Source organism: Oryctolagus cuniculus, unplaced genomic scaffold (assembly GCF_964237555.1).
Source record: "Oryctolagus cuniculus unplaced genomic scaffold, mOryCun1.1 SCAFFOLD_54, whole genome shotgun sequence".
In the NCBI taxonomy this organism is placed as follows: Eukaryota; Metazoa; Chordata; class Mammalia; order Lagomorpha; family Leporidae; genus Oryctolagus; species Oryctolagus cuniculus.
Genome location: NW_027208332.1, coordinates 798,115 through 820,736, shown reverse-complemented (window position 1 = coordinate 820,736; position 22,622 = coordinate 798,115). Strand labels below are relative to the sequence as shown.

The following is a 22,622-nucleotide window of genomic DNA, read 5'->3' as shown; positions in this document are numbered from 1 at the left end:
GACAGAATTGAAAATCTCTCTTGTGAAAATGAAATTTTAAGGAAGAATCAAAATGAAATGCAGAAACTAGTAGAACAGGAAAGTGTGATAGTGAAGAGAAATCAAAATGAAATGAAGAGCTCAATAGATCAAATGACAAACACATTAGAGAGCCTTAAAAACAGAGTCAGTGACACAGAAGAGAGAATATCGGACTTAGAAGACAGAGCACAGGAAAACATACAGTCAAACCAAAGAAAAGAAGAGGAAATTAGAAATCTAAAATATATTGTTGGGAATCTTCAGGATACTATTAAAAAAACCAACATTAGATTTCTAGGAGTTCCTGAAGGAGTTCCATGGAGAGAGAGAAAGGATTATTAGGCCTTTTTGGTGAGATACTAGCAGAGAACATTCCAGGTTTGAAGAAGGACAGAGACATCCTAGTACAGGAAGCTCATAGAACCCCCAATAAACATGACCAAAAGAGATCCTCACCACGACACGTTGTAATTAAACTTACCACAGTGAAACATAAAGAAAAGATCCTAAAATGTGCAAGAGAGAAACGTCAGATTACTCTCAGAGGATCTCCAATCAGACTCACAGCAGACTTCTCATCAGAAACACTACAGGCTAGGAGGGAATGGTGAGACATAGCACAGGTGCTAAGAGAGAAAAACTGCCAGCCCAGAATATTATATCCTGCTAAGATCTCATTTGTGAATGAAGGTGAAATAAAGACCTTTCATAGCAAACAGAAATTGAAAGACTTTGTGGCCACTTGTCCAGCCCTGCAAAAGATTCTTAAAGATATGTTACACACAGAAACACAGAAACACGGCCATAATATGAAAGAAGGTAAAGGAAGAAAACCTGCCAGTAAAAGAGCATGGGAAGCTCAAAGCATATACTAGAAAATATTTCCGGGAAAATGGCAGGGGAAAGTCACTACATATCAATAGTCACATTAAACATTAATGGACTTAACTTTTCAGTTAAAAGACACCAATTGGCTGACTGGCTTAAGGAACAAAACCCAACTATTTGTTGCCTACAAGAAACACATCTCTCTAACAAAGATGCATGCAGACTGAAAGTGAAAGGTTGGAAAAAGATATCCCATGCCAACAGAAACCAAAAAAAGCAGGTGTAGCCATATTAATATCAGGCAAAATAAACTTTAATACAAAAACTGTTAAGAGAGACAAAGAGGGGCACTATATAATGATTAAGGGTTCAATTCAACAGGAAGATGTAACTATTATAAATGTATATGCACCTAATTACAGGGCACTGGTCTATTTAAAAGATATGTTAAGGGACTGAAAGGGAGATTTAGATTCCAATACAATAGTACTGGGGGACTTCAATACCCCACTCTCAGAAATAGATCATCCGGACAGAAGATCAACAAGGAAACAGCAGATTTAATCGACACTATTGCCCAAATGGATCTAACAGATATCTACAGAAATTTCAATCCTACATCTAAAGACTTCACATTCTTCTCAGCAGTGCATGGAACCTTCTCTAGGATTGACCACATACTAGGCCATAAAGCAAGTCTCAGCAAATTTAAAACAATTAGAATCATACCATGCAGCTCTCAGACCACAGCAGAATGAAGCTGGAAATTAGCAACTCAGGAAACCCCAGAAAGTGTGCAAACACATGGAGATTGAACAACATGCTCCTGAATGAACACTGGGTCATTCAAGAAATCAAAAGAGAAATCAAAAACTTTCTGGAAGTAAATGAAGACAACAACACAACATATCAAAACTTATGGGATACAGCAAAAGCAGTATCAAATCAATAAAATCAGAGATGAAAAAGGAAACGTTAACAACAGACACCACAGAAATAAAACGAATCATCAGAAATTACTACAAGGACCTGTATGCCAGCAAACAGGAAAACCTATCAGAAATGGATAGATTCCTGGACACATGCAATCTACCTAAATTGAACCAGGAAGACATAGAAAACCTAAATAGACCCATAACTGAAACAGAAATTGAAACAGTAATTAAGGCCCTCCCAACAAAGAAAAGCCCAGGACCAGATGGATTCACTGCTGAATTCTACCAGACATTTAAAGAAGAACTAACTCCAATTCTTCTCAAACTATTCAGAACAATCGAAGAAGAGGGAATCCTCCCAAATTCTTTCTATGAAGCCAGCATCACCTTAATTCTTAAGCCAGAGAAAGATGCAGCACTGAAATAAAATTATAGACCAATATCCCTGATGAACATAGACACAAAAATCCTCAATAAAATTCTCGCCAATTGGCTGGCACCGCGGCTCAATAGGATAATCCTCCAAAAGGCAGTGCCGGCACACCGGGTTCTAGTCCCAGACAGGGTGCTGTTTCTGTCCTGGATGCCCCTCTTCCAGGCCAGCTCTCTGCTGTAGCCAGGGAGTGCAGTGGAGGATGGCCCAAGTACTTGGGCCCTGCACCCACATGGGAGACCAGGATAAGTACCTGGCTCCTGCCATCGGATCAGCATGGTGCGCTGGCTGCAGTGCACCAGCCATGGTGGCCATTGGAGGGTGAACCAATGGCAAAAGGAAGACCTTTCTCTCTGTCTCTCTCTCGCACTGTCCACTCTGCCTATCAAAAAAAAAATCTCGCCAATAGAACACAACAACACATCAGGAAAATCATCCACCCAGACCAAGTGTGATTCATCCCTGGTATGCAGGGATGGTTCAACATTTGCAAATCAATCAATGTGATTCACCACATTAACAGACTGCAAAAGAAAAACCATATGATTAACTCAATAGATGCAGAAAAAGCATTCGATAAAATTTAACACCTTTCATGATGAAAACTCTAAGAAAATTGGGTATAGAAGGAACATTCCTCAATATAATCAAAGCAATTTATGAAAAACCCACGGCCAGCATCCTATTGAATGGGGAAAAGTTGGAAGCATTTCCACTGAGATCTGGTACCAGACAGGGATGCCCACTCTCACCACTGCTATTCAATATTTCTGGAGGTTTTAGCCAGAGCCATCAGGCAACAAATAGAAATTAAAGGAATACAAATTGAGAAAGAAGAAATCAAACTATCCCTCTTTGCAGACGATATGATTCTTTACCTAGGGGACCCAAAGAACTCTACTAAGAGACTATTGGAACTCAGTTTGGTAAAGTAGCAGGATATAAAATCAATGCACAAAAATCAACAGCCTATGTATACACAAGCAATGCCACGGCTGAGAAAGAACTGCTAAGATCAATCCCATTCACAATAGCTACAAAAACAATCAAATACCTTGGAATAAACTTAACCAAGGAAGTTAAATATCTCTATGATGAGAATTACAACATTTGAATTTATATTCATTAAATAAAAGATAAAAAAAAAAAAAACAAGAATAACAATACAAATGATAATAACAATCATGTTGCATTTTATGCACATTACCTTATTTAAAATCTAAAGAATATGCAAAAATTCCAGCTCCCTCATGTAGGACAGAAGGTCTATATACCACCTATCATGCTTATTTTTATGAAAAAGTTACTAGAAAAATAAAAATAAAAGTTAAGTTTAATTTGGTCAAAAAAAAAAAAAAAAAAAAAAAAAAGAATTACAACATTTGAAAAAAAGAAATAGAAGAGGATACCAAAAAATGGAAAAATCTTCCATGCTCATGGATTGGAAGAATCAACATCATCAAAATGTCCATTCTCCCAAAAGCAATTTATAGATTCAATGCAATTCCAATCAGGATACCAAAGACCTTCTACTCAGATCTGGAAAAAATGATGCTGAAATTCATATGGAGGCACAAGAGACCTCGAATAGCTAAAGCAATCTTGTACAACAAAAACAAATCTGGAGGCATCACAATACCAGATTTCAGGACATACGACAGGGCAGTTGTAATCCAAACAGCATGGTACTAGTACAGAAACAGATGGATAGACGAATGGAACAGAATTGAATCACCAGTAATCAACCCAAATATCTACAGCCAACTTATATTTGATCAAGGATCTAAAACTAATTCCTGGAGCAAGGACAGTCTATTCAATAAATGGTGCTGGGAAAATTGGATTTCCACGTGCAGAATCATGAAGCAAGACCCCGACCTTACACCTTACACAAAAATCCACTCAACATGGATTAAAGACCTAAATGTATGACCTGACACCATCAAGTTATTACAGAACATTGGAGAAACCCTTCAAGATATTGGCACAGGCAAAGAGTTTCTGGAAAAGACCCGGGAGGCACAGGCAGTCAAAGCCAAATTAACACTTGGGAGCGCATCAAATTGAGAAGTTTCTGTACTGCAAAAGAAACAGTCAGGAAAGTGAAGAGACAACTGACAGAATGGGAAAAAATATTTGCAAACTATGCAACAGATAAAGGGTTAATAACCAGAATCTACAAAGAGATCAAGAAACTCCACAACATGAAAACAAACAACCTACTTAAGAGATGGGCCAAGGACCTCAATAGACATTTTTCAAAAGATAAAATCCAAATGGACAACAAACACATGAAAAAATGTTCAAAATCACTAGCAATCAGGGAAATGCAAATCAAAACCACAATGAGGTTCCACCTCACCCTGGTTAGAATGGCTCACATTCAGAAATCTACCAACAACAGATGCTGGCAAGGATGTGGGGAAAAAGGGACACTAAACCACCTTTGGTGGGATTGCAAACTGGTCAAGCCACTATGTAAGTCAGTCTGGAGATTCCTCAGAAACCTGAATATAACCCTACCGTTCGACCCAGCCATCCCACTCCTTGGAATTTACCCAAAGGAATTTAAATTGGCAAATAAGAAGTGGTCTGCACCCTAATGTTTATTGCGGCACAATTCAAAATAGCCAAGACCTGGAACCAACCTAAATGCTCATCAACGGTAGACTGGATAAAGAAATTATGGGATATGTACTCTTTAGAATACTATACCGCAGTAAGAAACAACGAAATCCAGTTATTTGCAACAAAATGGAGGAATCTGGAACACATCATGCTGAGTGAAATAAGCTGGGACAAATACCATATGTTCCCCCTGATCGGTGACAACTGACTGAACACCATAAAGGAAACCTGTTGAAGTGAAATGGACACTATGAGAAATGGTGACTTGATCAGCATAGCCCTGACTGTTAATGAACAACTTAATTCATTATCCCTCTTAGTAGTTTTTTTGTCTGTTCTACTTAATATGACTGGTTTAATTCTGTAATTAATACACAGTTATTCTTAAGTATTGAAAATTAACTGAAATGTGATCCCTGGTAAACATAAAAGTGGGAATAAGAGAGGGAAGAGATGTATAATTTGGGACATGCTCAAGCTGACTTGCCCCAAATGGTAGAGTTAAAAACATACCAGGGGATTCCAATTCAATCCCATCAAGGTGGCATGTACCAATGCCATCTCACTATTCCAAGTGATCAATTTCAGTTCACAATTGATCATAATGAAAGGACTAAGAGTCAAAGGGATCACATAAACAAGTCTAGTACCTGCTAATACTAACCGATAGAATGAATAAAGGGGAGAGTGATCCAACATGGGAAGCGAGATGCACAGCACACTCATAGAATGGCAGATGTCCTAAACAGCGCTCTGGCCTCAGAATCAGCCCTAAAGGCATTCCGATCTGGCTGAAAAGCTCATGAGAGTATTTCAGGCATGGAAAGCCAAGACACTCTGGCAAAAAAAGAAGACCTAAATGAAAGATCTCTGTGAGTGAGAGCCCAGTGGAAAGATTGGGGCCATCAAAGAAGGAGGTACCTTTCTCTGAAGGGAGGAGAGAACCTCCACTTTGACTATGAGCTTGTCTAAACAAGATAAGAGTCGGAGAACTCAAAAGGCTTCCATAGCCTTGGAAACGCATGACTGGAGCATAGGGAGATTACTGATGCCATAGACAGGAGTGTCAATTGGTAAAGTCAACAACAGGAGTCACTGTGCACTTACTCCTCATGTAGGATCTCTGTCCTTAATGTGCTGTACATTGAGATTTAATGCTATAACTAGTACTCAAACAGCATATTTCACTTTGTGTTTCTATGGGGGTTAAACTGTTGAAATCTCTACTTAATGTATACTAAACTGATCTTCTGTAAAAAAAAAAAAGAAAGAAAGAAATTATCAATTCCCAACTAATTCCCAACTTGACTCTCACTGGGATTATACATGACAATAGGTCTGATCTGATTTCATCATCATTTAAAAAATCATCTATTATTTTTCACTTAAGTTTCTGTGTGGGAGCAAACTGTTGAAATCTTTACATAATGTATGCTAAACTGATCTTCTGTATATAAAGAGAATCAAAAATGAATCTTGATGTGAATGGAAGGGGAGAGGGAGTGGGAAAGGGGAGGGTTGTGGGTGGGAGGTACGTTATGGGGGGGAAGCCATTGTAATCCATTAGCTGTACTTTGGAAATTTATATTCATTAAATAAAAGTTTTAAAAAAAGCATTCTGATGTCAATTGTGATGTTATAAAATCCATTGTGATACCATAGGTCAACCAATATTTAGTCATAATGAATTGTGATATCATACAGCACTATTGTGATGTCATAATCTTTGTAATGACATGTACTAGTGTAATGTCATAAAATCCATGTGATATTTAATGATTGTAATGTTGCAGAACTAAAATTGTTACATCATGAAAATCATTATGATGACAAATCTTTTCTCAATTATTGGGGGACTTTGAATTTTTCTGATTTTTAAAATATCCAATTGTGTATTTCTATGTACTATGCTTTCATTTATGATTATTCTCGAAGTAATGTGATTATTTTACCTTTCTTTTTTTTCCTTTTATAAATGTAATTTTAGTGATTTATTTTTCAGAACTGCCGTTGCAGTTGATTATCACTCTATTATTACTCTTACCAGATTACTCATTATTTCACATAATGGTGATGCTTAAGCTATCATGCACACATGCTTTTGGAAAATCTTAAGCCTTCTGATAAGTCACCCTTTTCACTAATATATTTTTGTTTGTTCTCTTTTATGAGAATTTGCTTTTGATCTAAGAGTCTCAATAGAAAATCTGAGTTATGTTTTCATTATTGTTGTTTAGGTAAGTGGTGTCATATATCCTTGAGTTATGTGTCCTGGAAAAGCTTTCATTTGTTTTCCCCTTTTAATGCAATTATAATGGACTAGTTTAGCACCTTTTATGATATTGGTTTTTCACTCCTTGTCCATTTTTTTAAAATTTTATTTATTTTGGGACTGGTGCTGTGGCATAGCTGGTAAAGCCACCACCTGCAGTGCCAGCATTCCATACAGGTGCTGGTTTGAGTACTGGCTGCTCCATTTCCAACCTAACTCCCTGCTTTGGCTTGGGAAAGTAGTAGAAGGTGGCACAAGTCTTTGGTTTCCCCGCATCTGCATGGGAGAGCCAGAAGAAGCTCCAGGCTCCTGGCTTTGGATCAGCCCAGCTCTGGACATTAAGGCTACTTGAAGAGTGAACCAGAAGATGGAAGAACTCTCTCTGTCTACTCTCTCTCTCTCTCTGTAACTCTGCCTTTCAAATAATAAATAATGTTTTTAAAAAGTTTTTTTATTTGAACCTCAGAGTTATAGGGAAGGAAGGAGAGAAGGAGGGAGTGGGAGAGAGAGAAGATTATCTATCTATCTATATCTATATCTACATATATCTATATCTATCATATACACACACACAGAGAGAGAGAGAGAGAGAGAGAGAGAAAGAGAGAGAGAGAGAGAGAGAGAGAGAGAGAGGTCTTCCATTTGCTGCTGGTTCACCTCCTGGATGGCTTCAATAGCCAAAGTTGATCCAGGCTGAAGGCTAGTTTATCTGAGTCTCCCACATAGGTGGTCAAGATCCAAACTCTTAGGCCATCTTCCACTGCTTTTCCCAGGTCATTAGCAAGGAGTTGGATCAGATGTGGAGCATCTGGTGCCCATATACGATCCTGGCATCAAAGGTGATGTCATAACCCGTTAAATAAAAAATTCAGTCCCATGTTGCTTAACAAATTGCTTATTTTTCTCACAGTGATCACAATATGTATTTTATTATATTTGCATTTCCATGTTATTTTGTATTTCTGCCTTTGACATTGCATCTACTACCTTTGTGTCATCACTATCTAGAAGCCTGAGCCTTGCATGTTATCTTTTTCAGTGTGATGTTACCAACCTCATGAAATTGTAACTTTATCACTTTTATGTGCTCATTTTTTTTCAGAGAAATTTAAGGCAAGACCTGACTGTTACCCCTTTATAAGTAAGACTTTGTAAATTTTGTTGATGTTTATGGGGATCTAAATTTTTTTTGAGTTAATCACAATATTTTATTATGCCTTTTAAAGATTACTTTGTATTTTTGTTTCTGATGCAAATCCATATGGGTTTCATGCAAGTTTTTCTTTTTTTTTTAACTTTTATTTAATGAATATAAATTTCCAAAGTACGATTTATGGATTACAATGGCTTCCCCCACATACCGTCCCTCCCACCCACTACCCTCCCCTTTCCCACTCCCTCTCCCCTTCCATTCACATCAAGATTCATTTTCGATTATCTTAATATACAGAAGATCAGCTTAGTATACATTAAGTAAGGATTTCAACAGTTTGTTCCCACACAGAAACATAAAGTGAAAAATAATAGATGATTTTTTTAAATGATGATGAAATCAGAGCAGACCTATTGTCATGTTTAATCCCAGTGAGAGTCAAGTTGGGAGTTGACAATTTCTTTTTTTTATTTATTTTTTTTTACAGAGGATCAGTTTAGTATACATTAGGTAAAGATTTCAACAGTTTGCACCCCCATAGAAACACAAAGTGAAATATATTATTTGAGTACTCATTATAGCATTAAATCTCAATGCACAGCACATTAAGGATAGAGATCCTACATGAGGAGTAAGTGCACAGTGACTCCTGTTGTTGACTTTACCAATTGACACTCCTGTCTATGGCATCAGTAGTCTCCCTATGCTCCGGTCATGAATTTCCAAGGCTATGGAAGCCCTCTGAGTTCTCCGATTCTTATCTTGTTTAGACAAGCTCATAGTCAAAGTGGAGGTTGTCTCCTCCCTTCAGAGAAAGGTACCTCCTTTTTTGAAGACCTGTTCTTTCCACTGGGATCTCACTCCCAGAGATCTTTTGCCAGAGTGTCTTGGCTTTCCATGCCTGAAATACTCTCATGGGCTTTTCAGCCAGATCTGAATGCCTTTAGGGCTGATTCTGAGGCCAGAGCGCTGTTTAGGACATCTGCCATTCTATGAGTCTGCTGAGTATCTCACTTCCCATGTTGGATCACTCTCCCCTTTATTTATTCCATCGGTTAGTGTTAGCAGGCACTAGACTTGTTTATGTGCTCTCTTTGACTCTTAGTCCTTTCATTATGATCAATTGTGAACTGAAATTGATCACTTAGAATAGTGAGATGGCATTGGTACATGCCACCTTGATGGGATTGAATTGGAATCCCCTGGTATGTTTCTAACTCTACCGTTTGGGGCAAGTCAGCTTGAGCATGTCCCAAATTATACATCTCTTCCCTCTCTTATTCCCACTCTTATGTTTACCAGGGATCACATTTCAGTTACTTTTTAACACTTAAGAATAACTGTGTATTAATTACAGAATTAAACCAGTCATATTAAGTAGAACAGACAAAAAAAACTACTAAGAGGGATAATGTATTAAGTTGTCCATTAACAGTCAGGGCTATGCTGATCAAGTCACCGTTTCCCATAGTGTCCGTTTCACTTCAGGAGGTTTCCTTTATGGTGTTCAGTCAGTTGTCACCGATCAGGGAGAACATATGGTATTTGTCCCTTTGGGACTGGCTTATTTCTCTCAGCATGATGTGTTCCAGATTCCTCCATTTTGTTGCAAATAACTGGATTTCGTTGTTTCTTACTGCGGTATAGTATTCTAAAGAGTACATATCCCATAATTTCTTTATCCAGTCTACCGTTGATGGGCATTTAGGTTGGTTCCAGGTCTTAGCTATTGTGAATTGAGCTGCAATAAACATTAGGCTGCAGACCGCTTTTTTGTTTGTCAATTTAAATTCCTTTGGGTAAATTCCAAGGAGTGGGATGGCTGGGTCGAACGGTAGGGTTATCTTCAGGTTTCTGAGGAATCTCCAGACTGACTTCCATAATGGCTTGACCAGATCGCATTCCCACCAACAGTGGGTTAGTGTCCCTTTTTCCCCACATCCTCGCCAGCATCTGTATTTGGTAGATTTCTGAATGTGAGACATTCTAACCGGGGTGAGGTGAAACCTCATTGTGGTTTTGATTTGCATTTCCCTGATTGCTAATGACCTTGAACATTTTTTCATGTGCCTGTTGGCCATTTGGATTCCCTCTTTTGAAAAATGTCTATTGAGGTCCTTTGCCCACCTGTTAATTGGGTTGTTGGTTTTGTTTTTGTGGAGTTTCTTGATCTCTTTGTAGATTCTGGTTATTAACCCTTTATCTGTTGCATAGTTTGCAAATATTTTTTCCCATTCTGTCGGTTGTCTCTTCACTCTCCTGACTGTTTCTTTTGCAGTACAGAAACTTCTCAATTTGATGCAATCCCAATAGTTGATTTTGGCTTTGACTGCCTGTGCCTCCCGGGTCTTTTCCAGAAATTCTTTGCCTGTGCCAATATCTTGAAGGGTTTCTCCAATGTTCTCTAATAACTTGATGGTGTCAGGTCGTAGATTTAGGTCTTTAATCCATGTTGAGTGGATTTTTGTGTAAGGTGTAAGGTCGGGGTCTTGCTTCATGCTTCTACACGTGGAAATCCAATTTTCCCAGCACCATTTATTGAATAGACTGTCCTTGCTCCAGCAATTGGTTTTAGATCCTTGATCAAATATAAGTTGGCTGTAGATGTTTGGGTTGATTTCTGGTGTTTCAATTCTGTTCCATTGGTCTATCCATCTGTTTCTGTAACAGTACTATGCTGTTTTGATTACAACTGCCCTGTAGTATGTCCTGAAATCTGGTATTGTGATGCCTCCAGCTTTGTTTTTGTTGTACAAGATTGCTTTAGCTATTCGAGGTCTCTTGTGCCTCCATATGAATTTCAGCACCATTTTTTCCAGATCTGAGAAGAAGGTCTTCGGTATCTTGATTGGTATTGCATTGAATTTATAAATTGCTTTTGGGAGAATGGACATTTAGATGATATTGATTCTTCCAATCCATGAGCATGGAAGATTTTTCCATTTCTTGGTATCCTCTTCTATTTCTTTCTTTAAGGTTTTGTAATTTTCATCGTAGAGATCTTGAACGTCCTTGGTTAAGTTTATTCCAAGGTATTTGATTGTTTTTGCAGCTATGGTGAATGGGATTGATCTTAGAAGTTCTTCCTCAGCCATGGCATTGTCTGTGTATACAAAGGCTGTTGATTTTTGTGCATTGATTTTATACCCTGCTACTTTGCCAAACTCTTCTATGAGTTCCAATAGTCTCTTAGTAGAGTTCTTTGGGTCCCCTAAATAAAAAATCATGTCATCTGCAAAGAGGGATAGTTTGAGTTCTTCCTTCCCAATTTGTATCCCTTTAATTTCTTTTTCTTGCCTAATAGCTCTGGATAGAACCTCCAGAACTATATTGAATAGCTGTGGTGAGAGTGGACATCCCTGTCTGGTACCAGATCTCACTGGAAATGCTTCCAACTTTTCCCCATTCAATAGGATGTTGGCTGTGGGTTTTTCATAAATTGCTTTGATTGTATTGAGGAATGTTCCTTCCATACCCAGTTTGCTTAGAGTTTTCATAATGAAAGGGTGTTGTATTTTATCAAATGCTTTCTCGGCATCTATTGAGAGAATCATATGGTTTTTCTTCTGCAGTCTGTTAATGTGGTGTATCACATTGTTTGTCTTGCGCACATTAAACCATCCCTGCATACCCGGGATAAATCCCACTTGGTCTGGGTGGATGATCTTTCTGATGTGTTGTTGCATTCTATTGGCGAGAATTTTATTGAGGATTTTTGCATCTATGTTCATCAGGGATATTGGTCTGTAATTCTCTTTCAGTGCTGCATCTTTTTCTGGCTTAGGAATTAAGGTGATGCTGGCTTCATAGAAAGAATTTGGGAGGATTCCCTCTTCTTCGATTGTTCTGAATAGTTTGAGAAGAATTGGAGTTAGTTCTTCTTTAAATGTCTGGTAGAATTCAGCAGTGAATCCATCTGGTCCTGGGCTTTTCTTTGTTGGGAGGGCCTTTATTACTGTTGCAATTTCTGTCTCAGTTATGGGTCTGTTTAGGTTTTCGATGTCTTCCTGGTTCAATTTAGGTAGGTTGCATGTGTCCAGGAATCTATCCATTTCTGATAGATATCCCTGTTTGCTGGCATACAAGTCCTTGTAGTAATTTCTGATGATTCTTTTTATTTCTGTGGTGTCTGTTGTTACATTTCCTTTTTCATCTCTGATTTTATTGATTTGGGTCTTTTCTCTTCTTTTTTTAGTTAGTTGGGCCAATGGGGTGTCAATTTTGTTTATTTTTTCAAAAAACCAGCTCCTCGTTTGGCTGATTTTTTGTAGTGTTTTTTTGGATTCAATCCTGTTGATTTCTTCTCTGATTTTAATTATTTCTCTTCTCCTACTAGATTTGGGTCTGGTTTGCTGTAGGTTTTCTAGATCCTTGAGGTGAATTGAAAGCTCATCTATTTGGTGCCTTTCCAATTTCTTGATGTAGGCACCTATTGATATAAACTTTCCTCTTAACACTGCTTTTGCTGCGTCCCATAAGTTTTGGTATGTTGTGCTGTTATCCTCATTTACTTCCAGAAAGTTTTTGATTTCTCTTTTGATTTCTTCTATGACCCTTTGTTCATTCAGGAGCATTTTGTTCAATCTCCATGTGTTTGCATATGCTCTAGGGATTCCTGAGTTGCTAATTTCCAACTTCATTCCTTTATGGTCTGAGAAGCTGCATGGTATGATTCTAATTCTTTTGAATTTGCTGAGACTTGCTTTATGGCCTAGTATGTGATCAATCCTAGAGAAGGTTACATGTACTGCTGAGAAGAATGTAAAATCTTTAGCTGTAGGATTGAAAGTTTTGTATATATCTGTTAGATCCATTTGGGCTATAGTGTCGTTTAAATCTACTGTATCCTTGTTGATCTTCTGTCCTGTTGATCTGTCTATTTCTGAGAGTGGGGTCTTGAAGTCCCCCAGTACTATTGTATTGGGGTCTAAGTCTCCCTTTAAGTCCGTTAACAAATCTTTTAGATAAACCGGTGCCCTGTAGTTAGGTGCATATACATTGATAATTGTTATATCTTCCTGTTGAATTGATCCCTTAATCATTATGTAGTGTCCCTCTTTGTCTCTCTTAACGGTTTTTGTGGTAAAGTTTATGTTGTCTGAAATTAAGATGGCTACGCCCACTCTTTTTTCATTTCTGTTGGCATGGTATATCTTTTTCCAGCCTTTCACTTTCAGTCTGTATTGATCTTTGTTGGAAAGATGTGTTTCTTGTAAGCAGCAAATAGATGGGTTTTGTTCCTTAACCCAATCAGCCAATCGGTGTCTTTTAACTGGACAGTTCAGGCCATTCACGTTGAATGTGACTAATGATAAGTGGTAACTTTGCCCTGCCATTTGCCAAAGATAAGTTCTAATATATGCTTTGAATTCCCTGTGATCTTTTGCTGTGAGCTTTCCTTCCTTGGTTTCCTTCCTTTACCTTCTTTCATATTGATGACCGTGTTTCTGTGTTTCTGTGTGCAACACATCTTTAAGCATCTTTTGCAGGGCTGGACGAGTGGCAACAAATTCTTTCAATTTCTGTTTGCTATGAAAAGTCTTTATTTCACCTTCATTCACAAATGAGAGCTTTGCAGGATATAATATTCTGGGCTGGCAGTTTTTCTCTCTTAGTACCTGGGCTATATCTCGCCATTCCCTCCTAGCTTGTAGAGTTTCTGATGAGAAGTCAGCTGTGAGTCTGATTGGAGATCCTCTGAGAGTAATCTGATGTTTCTCTCTTGCACATTTTAGGATCTTTTCCTTATGTTTCACTGTGGAGAGTTTAATTACAACGTGTCGTGGTGAGGATCTCTTTTGGTCGTGTTTATTAGGGGTTCTGTGGGCTTCCTGTACTAGGATTTCTCTGTCCTTCTCCAAACCTGGGAAATTTTCTGCTAATATCTCACTAAAAAGGCCTTCTAATCCTTTCTCCCTCTCCATGCCTTCAGGAACTCCTAGAACCCGAATGTTGGGTTTTTTAATAGTATCCCGAAGATTCCCGACAATATGTTTTAGATTTCTAATTTCCTCTTCTTTTCTTTGGTCTGACTGTATCCTTTCCTGTTCTCTGTCTTCTAAGTCCGATATTCTCTCTTCTGCTTCACCCATTCTGTTTGTAAGGCTCTCTAGTGTGTTTGTCATTTGATCTATTGAATTCTTCACTTCAGTCACTATCACAGTTTCCTGTTGTACTAGTTGTTTCGTTTCATTTTGATTCCTCCTTAATATTTCATTTTCACGAGAGAGATTTTCTATCTTGTCCATTAAGGATTTCTGTAGTTCAAGAATTTGTTTTTGAGAACTTCTTAATGTTCTTATCAATTTTTTGAGATCTGCTTCTTGCATGTCTTCTATCTCATCATCTTCATAATCTTGAATTGGGGTGTCTTTTTCATTTGAGGGCGTCATGGTGACTTCCTTGTTTTTATTACCTTGGTTTTTGCGTTTGTTATTTGGCATATTGGAGATATTTGCTTTCTTCGCTGTGGTGCTTTTTCTTGTTATACTATGACTCTAGATTAAGTGGACTGTTTTTGATGGAGCCTTAGGGCTTGAGATGGGTGTGGCCTGAGAGCTCTGTTTGGTGTGCCAAAGGTGACACTCCCAGGTTAGGCGTGGTAAACCTCTCTCTCTTTCTCTCTTTTTTTTTTTTTTTTTTGATTCAAAAGGGAAGTTATTCTGCACAGTTGAACGAAGTTGGAGGTAGTTAGCAGGCAAATGATATACCCACAGGAGCCAGAGATCGGAAGCTCTTTCCCAAGGGCCACACAGGGAATCTGTTCGGCCCTCAGAGTGGGCTCAAATTCTCCTTCAGTCTCCCACTGGGTTGCCAAAGTTACGGAATTGTAGCGTCTCTGGAGAGTGCTCATGTGAATTCCGTGATTTCTCTCCCCCACCGTCTCTTTTTTCACAGTCTCAGTTCAGTAGCACCACAAATTTGCTAGGTCCTAATCTCCTGTTAATTCACCCTGCCCAGAGTCAGGTTTTTCTGCTAGGCTCAGGGCCGGTGCAGCCCTGAGGTCGCTCTGCTTATGACGTATGTCCAAGATGGCACCTGCTCTTTGTCTTGCTCTCCCTTGAGAGGTGAGCGGAGAGAGAGAAACCCGTGTCCGTACCAGTCACTTTTTTTTTCTCTCTCTCTCTTCCAGCTAGCCTGGTGAACTCCCCCCCCCCAGGGGGTCATTCCCTCTAGTTTCCTCTCTCCGCTTGCCTGCCGGTGTCTCGGGCTATTGAGGTTCGGCTCACCTCGCGTTCCAGCGCTGGTGTGTTGAGTCTGCCGCTGGTGTCCCGAACTGTGGGCTCCCATGCTCTCCATGCAGGTCTGCTCCCCTTCCAGCTCCTATGTGTGGACTCGGAGCCCTGGACGTCCCAAGCCTGCCTGCTGTTGTCTGTGTGGCACCCACTCCCCTTTGAGCACTGGCGCGCAGATCCTGGGGCTTCCGTGGCTCGGTCCCGCGGCCGGGATCTAAATTTACCTTTTATTTATGAAAGTGTGTGGCATACTTCTACGTAGTCAAAACTTTTAGTTTTTTAAACATTTATTTTAGGCTGGTGCTGCGCCTCACTAGGCTAATCCTCTGCCTGCAGCACCAGCACCATGGGTTCTAGTCCCAGTTGGGGTGCCAGATTCTGTCCCAGTTGCTCCTCTTCCAGTCCAGCTCTCTGCTGTGTCCAAGGTGTGCAGTGGAGGGTGGCCCAGGTCCTTAGGCCCTGCACCCACTTGGGAGACCACAAGGAAGTACCTGGCTCCTGGCTTTGGATCGGCACAGTGTGCTAGCCACAGCAGCCACTTGGGGGGTGAACCAACAGAAAAAGGAAGACCTTTCTCTCTCTCTCTCTCTCTCTCTCTCTCTCTCTCACTGTCTAACTCTTCCTGTCAAAAAAATAATAAAATAAAAAAAGATTTATTGTAAAGGCAAGTGGAAAAGAAAGATGGGGGGGGGATTCTATGTGTTTGTTCACCCACCTAATTGCCACAGAAACTGGGACTGAGAAATCCTAAGCCAGGATTCAGAAATTCCATCTGAGTCTCTCATGTGAATGGCAGGAAACCAATTATATAGGCCATCATGTTCTACTTCCAAAGTACATTAGCAGGAAGCCAGAGCAGTAGTGCAGAATAGGTGGTACTCTAACCAGGTACCTCAATGTTTGATGAGGGCATACCCATTGGTGGCTTAATCCCAACACCACAACACGCTCCCCAATATGCTTATTTAATTCTGTGATAGAGGGTATGACCTTTGTTATAACTGTTGGATTTTTTGTTATTCATTTTTACGCAATTATAATGGCTTGTAATTCAGGCACTAAGTATTAGCTCATATTTATTTCTCCTCTAAAGTTACTTATTTTTTCTTCCAGTAATAATGGTAGGATTTTCACAAATTCAAGACTATTTAAATCCTTGTTGTTTGAAATTATATCTATTATCAGTATGCATTTTTAATGTCTTAGTCTCAGCCAGCCCTAACACTATATGGTCAGCTTGGTAGTGGGACAGCTTTGTGGCACAGCGGGTTAAAGCACTAGTCTGCAGTACTGGCATCTCATATGAATGCTGGTTTGAGTCCTGGCTACTCCACTTCTGAGCCAGCTCTCTGCTATGGCCTTGGAAAGTATCTATTAAAGTATCTATTGAGATAATCACATAGGAGGTACCTTTCTCTGAAGGGAGGAGAGAACTTCCACTTTGACCATCGCCTTGTCTAAAAATGATCAGAGTCAGTGAACTCAGGGGGCTTCCATAGCCTTGGCAGCTCATGACAAGAGCCTAGGGTGATTACTGAGGCCATAAACAAGAGTGTCAATTTGTTAAGTCAACAACAGGAGTCACTGTGCACTTCTCCTCATGTAGGATCTCTGTCCTTAGTGTGCTGTACATTGAGATTTAATGCTATAACTAGTACTCAAACAGTATTTTTCACTTTATGTTTCTGTGTGGGAGCAAACTGTTGAAATCTTTACTTAATGTATGCTAAACTGATCTTCTGTATATAAAGAGAAACGAAAATGAATCTTGATATGAATGGAAGTGGAGAGGGAGTGGATAAGGGGAGGGTTGTGGGTGGGAGGGATGTTATGGGGTGGAAGCCATTGTAATCCATAAGCTGTACTTTGGAAATTTATATTCATTAAATAAAAGTTTTTTTTAAAAAGAGGCTTACACAAAAGGCAAAAAATAAGAACAAAGATGATAATTGAGGTTTTTCAGTATTACTTCAAAAAGCTATTTCTATCTGCTATAAAAGAAAACTATACCTTTGTTTATCTTAGAAAAAAATGTAAAAAGATAGTGCTATCATGTAAAGGACTCATAAAAAACTATACTGTATATCCCATAAAAGTCATGCCTACTTAAGGTAAATCACAATTATGGTTTTTATTGTAATACAAACATCACCATCACCTCTCCTCTTTAAAAATGAGAGGATTTAACTTTGGAACTTACTTAACTAGTCAAAGAAATTCAAGTTCCAGTATCAGTAAGTTAAACAAGATTACAAAATAAGGCATTCTGCTCCCATGACAGTCACAGACCTAGGGAAGTGGGTTCTTATTTTTACCATTTATATAATCTAAGCATTATATAGAAGTCAATCTTTATCCAAAATCAACAAATGATTTTTTATTTTCCAGGGGAATATAAAACCATACATAAAATCCTCAATTTTGGCTATTTCTCCTACTGCTATAAACAGAGACTGAGCTGAGCTATTTAAGAAAGCTCACTTTGAGCAATGGGCATGAAATGTCTTTGACTACACCATTTCTAAGCCTGTAGGTCACACACTAAATGATTTTTCCAATTACACAGGAAATCCCCTTTGACAAAATCCCTGTAGTGTTACTTAGAAAGAAAAACACACACACAACAAATGGACTCAGAATACACATGCACACATACCTGCACACACACATCCCATTATAATAATCATGGTTTCCTTAAACATTAATTAGCTCTCTAGAAAGAATCATAATTCTTTATCATCAAGCTGCAGCATGTGTATAAGGAGCAGCAATGCAATCTTTTTTAGTACAAGGTAAGAATCTGAATGAATTTTTAAATGACTAGTACCTTGAACCAAAGACTTCACCAATGATGAATCCTGAGATACAGTTTTGAAATCTGGACTCAACTGCCTGTTGCACTTTTATATTAACTGTTGCTTAAGTAAACAAAAGCAGCATAAATTCAATATCCTACTGTCTAAACATTTTAAAGCAATGTCATCGTCAACAGGTAAAATACACCTAATTTGGGTCTTCTGACACCTCTTGTTTTGAGTTTATTTTATGATAAAGTTTTTTAAAGTTTAAAATATTGTGAAGACTATATATTTATGTATAACTATATTCACGTACATATACTATGTACTTGATGTACTCATAAACTTTGAATATGTGTGTATCAGTAGGATACCCACACATATGCAGGAACCCTGAATAAACTGGTATGAACTGTGGAATGATTTCCCAGAAATGCATAGAAATTAGAGAAGAATATTATGATTAATTAAAACAAAAATGTCACCTTATTTACATAGTACCTATCTCCCAAGAAGTACATATGCTTTATAAACATGTTTTAGTACATAAACTGGGGCATTGAGGACACCTTCAATTTCATTTTCCACAACCCAGTAACCTGCCCATGCCATATGCCTCAACAGTGGCAAAGCAAAATACAGACATGGAAACCTCCTAACTCCCAAAGTCTCCAATTACCAGACCAAATGGTCTTGGGGTGAACATCAAGTTACCCACCACTCAAACAGAACTTCTATAAAGGATGAATTTATAAGTCCTCTTATATTTGTGATTGTGCGTTATACATTTATACCACAGGGAGATCAAAATGGTTTTTGGTTTTGGCAGATGAAAGTCTAACATTCAGTGTGATTATAATTCAGTGTAACTTCTCCAGTTTAAGTGTGACACAGCTCATCGATCCATTGGGCAGATGTGGTCAATGTCTACTTGTGGCTAAAGAGTTCTTAATCCACACATCTAATGCTTGTTTACAGAGACAGCCTACAATCTGTATCATCTGAAAGTCCTTTGCATCTCCACATAGAGCATACGAGTATAAATAAGCACTGTAGCACAAAGGTACAGTTCGCATCACTTCATGTTTCAATAAATGAAGGCCTTAAGGGTGCACTTTCAAGGCCAAGAGCTCCTCAGAGTGCATGTTGTTTAAAGATCGAAGATCTGGCAACTTCAGAAGTTGTTTTGTAAAAATTGAGGCCTCATTTGGATGGTTTTTCATTATTAAGGTCCTTAGTGCACAGATAAGGATTTCCTGCAAAGCCTCCACAGATTTGACATTTCCTATTCCAGATCAATCTGTGGATACAAGGACAATGGTTGTAAACAAACTCATCTCTTCATCACCAAGTTGGAGGGCATTTAGCTTCTCACTAAAGTCAAACATGGAGTTCAGCAGATCTCCTGCTCCCATTGAGAGTAAATCATCCACACAACATTTCTTTCCACTTAAAAAGGTGACTGTACACTCCTTTGCATCAAACAGTTATGCACATCATACCATTAAAACCTCAAAAGTTCCAGCCTTCAAAAGGTTGACCTGGTCATGCTGAGAGAGATCTCAGAACCCAGGAATCTGCTTTGCAAATTCCACCGCTTCTTTCACTGCTGGTGTGAAGCTCACTGAAAATTCTTCCCAGATTTCATGCCCTAATTTATGTGGATCCACGTACAGAAACTTACTCATTGGACGAACCAGATGCATCCTTCCTCCAGTGTTGCACAGGTAACTATTCTTGTTCTCATTCTGAGAAAATCCATCTATTGGAACTCTATCATATTGACTTTGAGTATAAGCATTGGAGAAGTTCATACAATGTCCATTTGCAATACAATTGCAATATGTTGGGTAATGCATGATGTTCCTCCCTTTCTACTGTCCATTGAGATGCTGATGGCTGATGGAAACTGACTGCTAATCTCATTGCCACAATGGTCATGATTTAAATTATACTGCTCCATATTCTTGGGAATCTGTTCTCTCTGGGGCTGCATGACCTTAGCAGAGTTTTCTCACTGCTCCTGATTAAACATAAAGGTATCCTTGTGGGCTCTGGTGACCATGCTGACCACTTCCTCCTTTGCAAGATCAGAAGGAGGAGGAGGAGAGTTTTTCAGGTTTTCTTGCTCTAGCTGGGGCTTGAGTTGCAGCTGTTCCTGGGCTGGTAAGGCAGTCTATTCACGGTGTTTCTGCAAGTGACCACTGAACTGGCTGTTCATCATGGTCTTCATCGCACTTTGCATTTCAAATAACATCCTCTGCTTCTCGTGCTTAGGAATATGGCCAAACCTAACAGCATCTCTAGGCATTCCCACAGACAGGCACTTCTTGAAGCGACACTGCTGTCACCTGTTCCTGTTCATTCTCATTACAGAGCAGTTTTCATTCTTCAGGCACTTCTTGTACTGGATGTTTTGCTGAATACTTTTCTGAAATAAACCCTTATATCCTTCACAGGCATGAGCTCCATAGTGGAATCCTGATGCCACACCCCCACAGACTTTACACAGCAGAACCATGCAACTGAATTGTCACACCCACTGTGGCTCTTTTATGCCTAGTGCACCCGACCTGCTTACTTTCATGGAGCAATCTATCGGATCATTCTTCAGGATGCTTTCAATATTGCAGAGCTCTCCGTTCTTGGGATTACCATTGGTATCCGAGTTGGAGCTGTTTGGAGAAGATGGAACAGAAGAGGAGGACTTGAAAGTGTCCTCAGAGCCCTCACTGTGTCAGGAGGCAGGGCTAGAGGCTGAGCTGGAAGAACTGATGTAGGCAATCACGCCTCCCGCATTCACCTTCACAGTGCTGTCCGGAATGGGCTGAGCTGCCCGCTTCCGCAAGCCCAGGCCGGAGGGGGGATGATCGTGGAGCCCCCTCATGGGCAGGGCTGGCGAGCCTCTGAGAACCCGGCCCTGCAGCCGGAGTGCGGGCGGCAGTGAGAGGGGTGGCAGCTGGCAAGAGGCGCTCCTCGCAGGGTCCCTGACAACAAAAGAGGAGGCGAGGCGGCTTCCTGGAGCCAGCACACGGTGGCCACGAGAATCCCTATACATGTTTAATGACACTGAAAGTTGGTACAGTCGTTTTGGAGACCAGTAAGGATGTTCCCCTCAAAATTAAAAATAGATGTCATCTATGACCCATTTATCCCACACCCAGCCATGTGTTTGAATGAAAGGAAATAAACATGGCATAGAGATACCTGAGCTCCCAAGTCCAGCACTATTCACATTAACTAGGTATATATCTACTTTTGTGCAGATTGATGCATGGATAGAGGAAAATGCAATATATAAAAACAACAGAATGTTCTTCAGCCACAAAAAGAATGAATCCTAATACTGGTCATAAAATACATTTAACTGTAAGTTATCACATTAGATGAAAATAGGCAGACATAGAAACGGTTTAGTAAAAGTAGATCTGAAATTGGATTAATGATTACTAGAGACCAGGGATTATGAGGGCAGGGTAGAGAAAGGTTGGGTAAAGAATATCAAAACAGAATAAATACATTTTAATATTCCACAACACAGTAGGGTTACTACAGCTTGTAATGATGTAATTCATGTTTAATTGTTTGAAAATAAATATATTAATATCTCAAAATGGATTCATGGCAGTGACCATAACATGTCAAAAAGTGGTATATTCTCACATACATGAGTGAGTAAAGCAATACGTGTAATTACATATACAAATAATATATTCATGCAATTTTTATACTCTTTATATTTAACTTCCACAAGTAGCAGATTTGTGATATGTTTCCTTGTGGATCTGTTTTATTTCGTTTATCATAATAATCTTCACTTGCTTCCATTTTGTTGCAAATGTCAGGATTTCATTATTTTTTGTAGCTGAGTCTTATTCCATCATGTATATGTAATAATAATGTGTATGTATATAATGTATGTATGATGTATATAATAATAATAATGTATATATAATAATAATGTATATATAATAATAATGTGTTTTTTTAAAAATGTATTTATGGGGCCAGCGCTGTAGCTCACTTCGTTAATCCTCTGCTGCCAGCATCCCATATGGGCGCCGGGTTCTATTCCCGGTTGCTCCTCTTCCAGTCCACCTCTCTGCTGTGGCCCAGAAGGGCAGTGGAGAATGGCCCAAGTGCTTGGGCTCCTGCACCTGCATGGTAGACCAGGAAGAAGCACGTGGCTCCTGGCTTCGGATCGGCACAGCGCTGGCCATGGAGGCCATTTGGGGGGTGAACCAATGGAAGGAAGACCTTTCTCTCTGTCTATCTCTCTCTGTAACTCTACCTGTCAAATAAAAAAAATTAAAAAATTA

The 22,622-nt window shown here is 39.2% G+C and overlaps 1 long non-coding RNA gene and 1 pseudogene across 2 annotated transcripts in view; both read right to left on the bottom strand.

Moving 5' to 3' along the window:
* Positions 1 to 22,622, bottom strand: part of LOC138848220 (uncharacterized) — a 99,033-nt gene that overhangs the window by 27,268 nt on the left and 49,143 nt on the right. The window lies entirely within an intron of this gene.
* Positions 19,407 to 20,890, bottom strand: LOC138843199 (nuclear receptor subfamily 1 group D member 2-like; annotated as a pseudogene).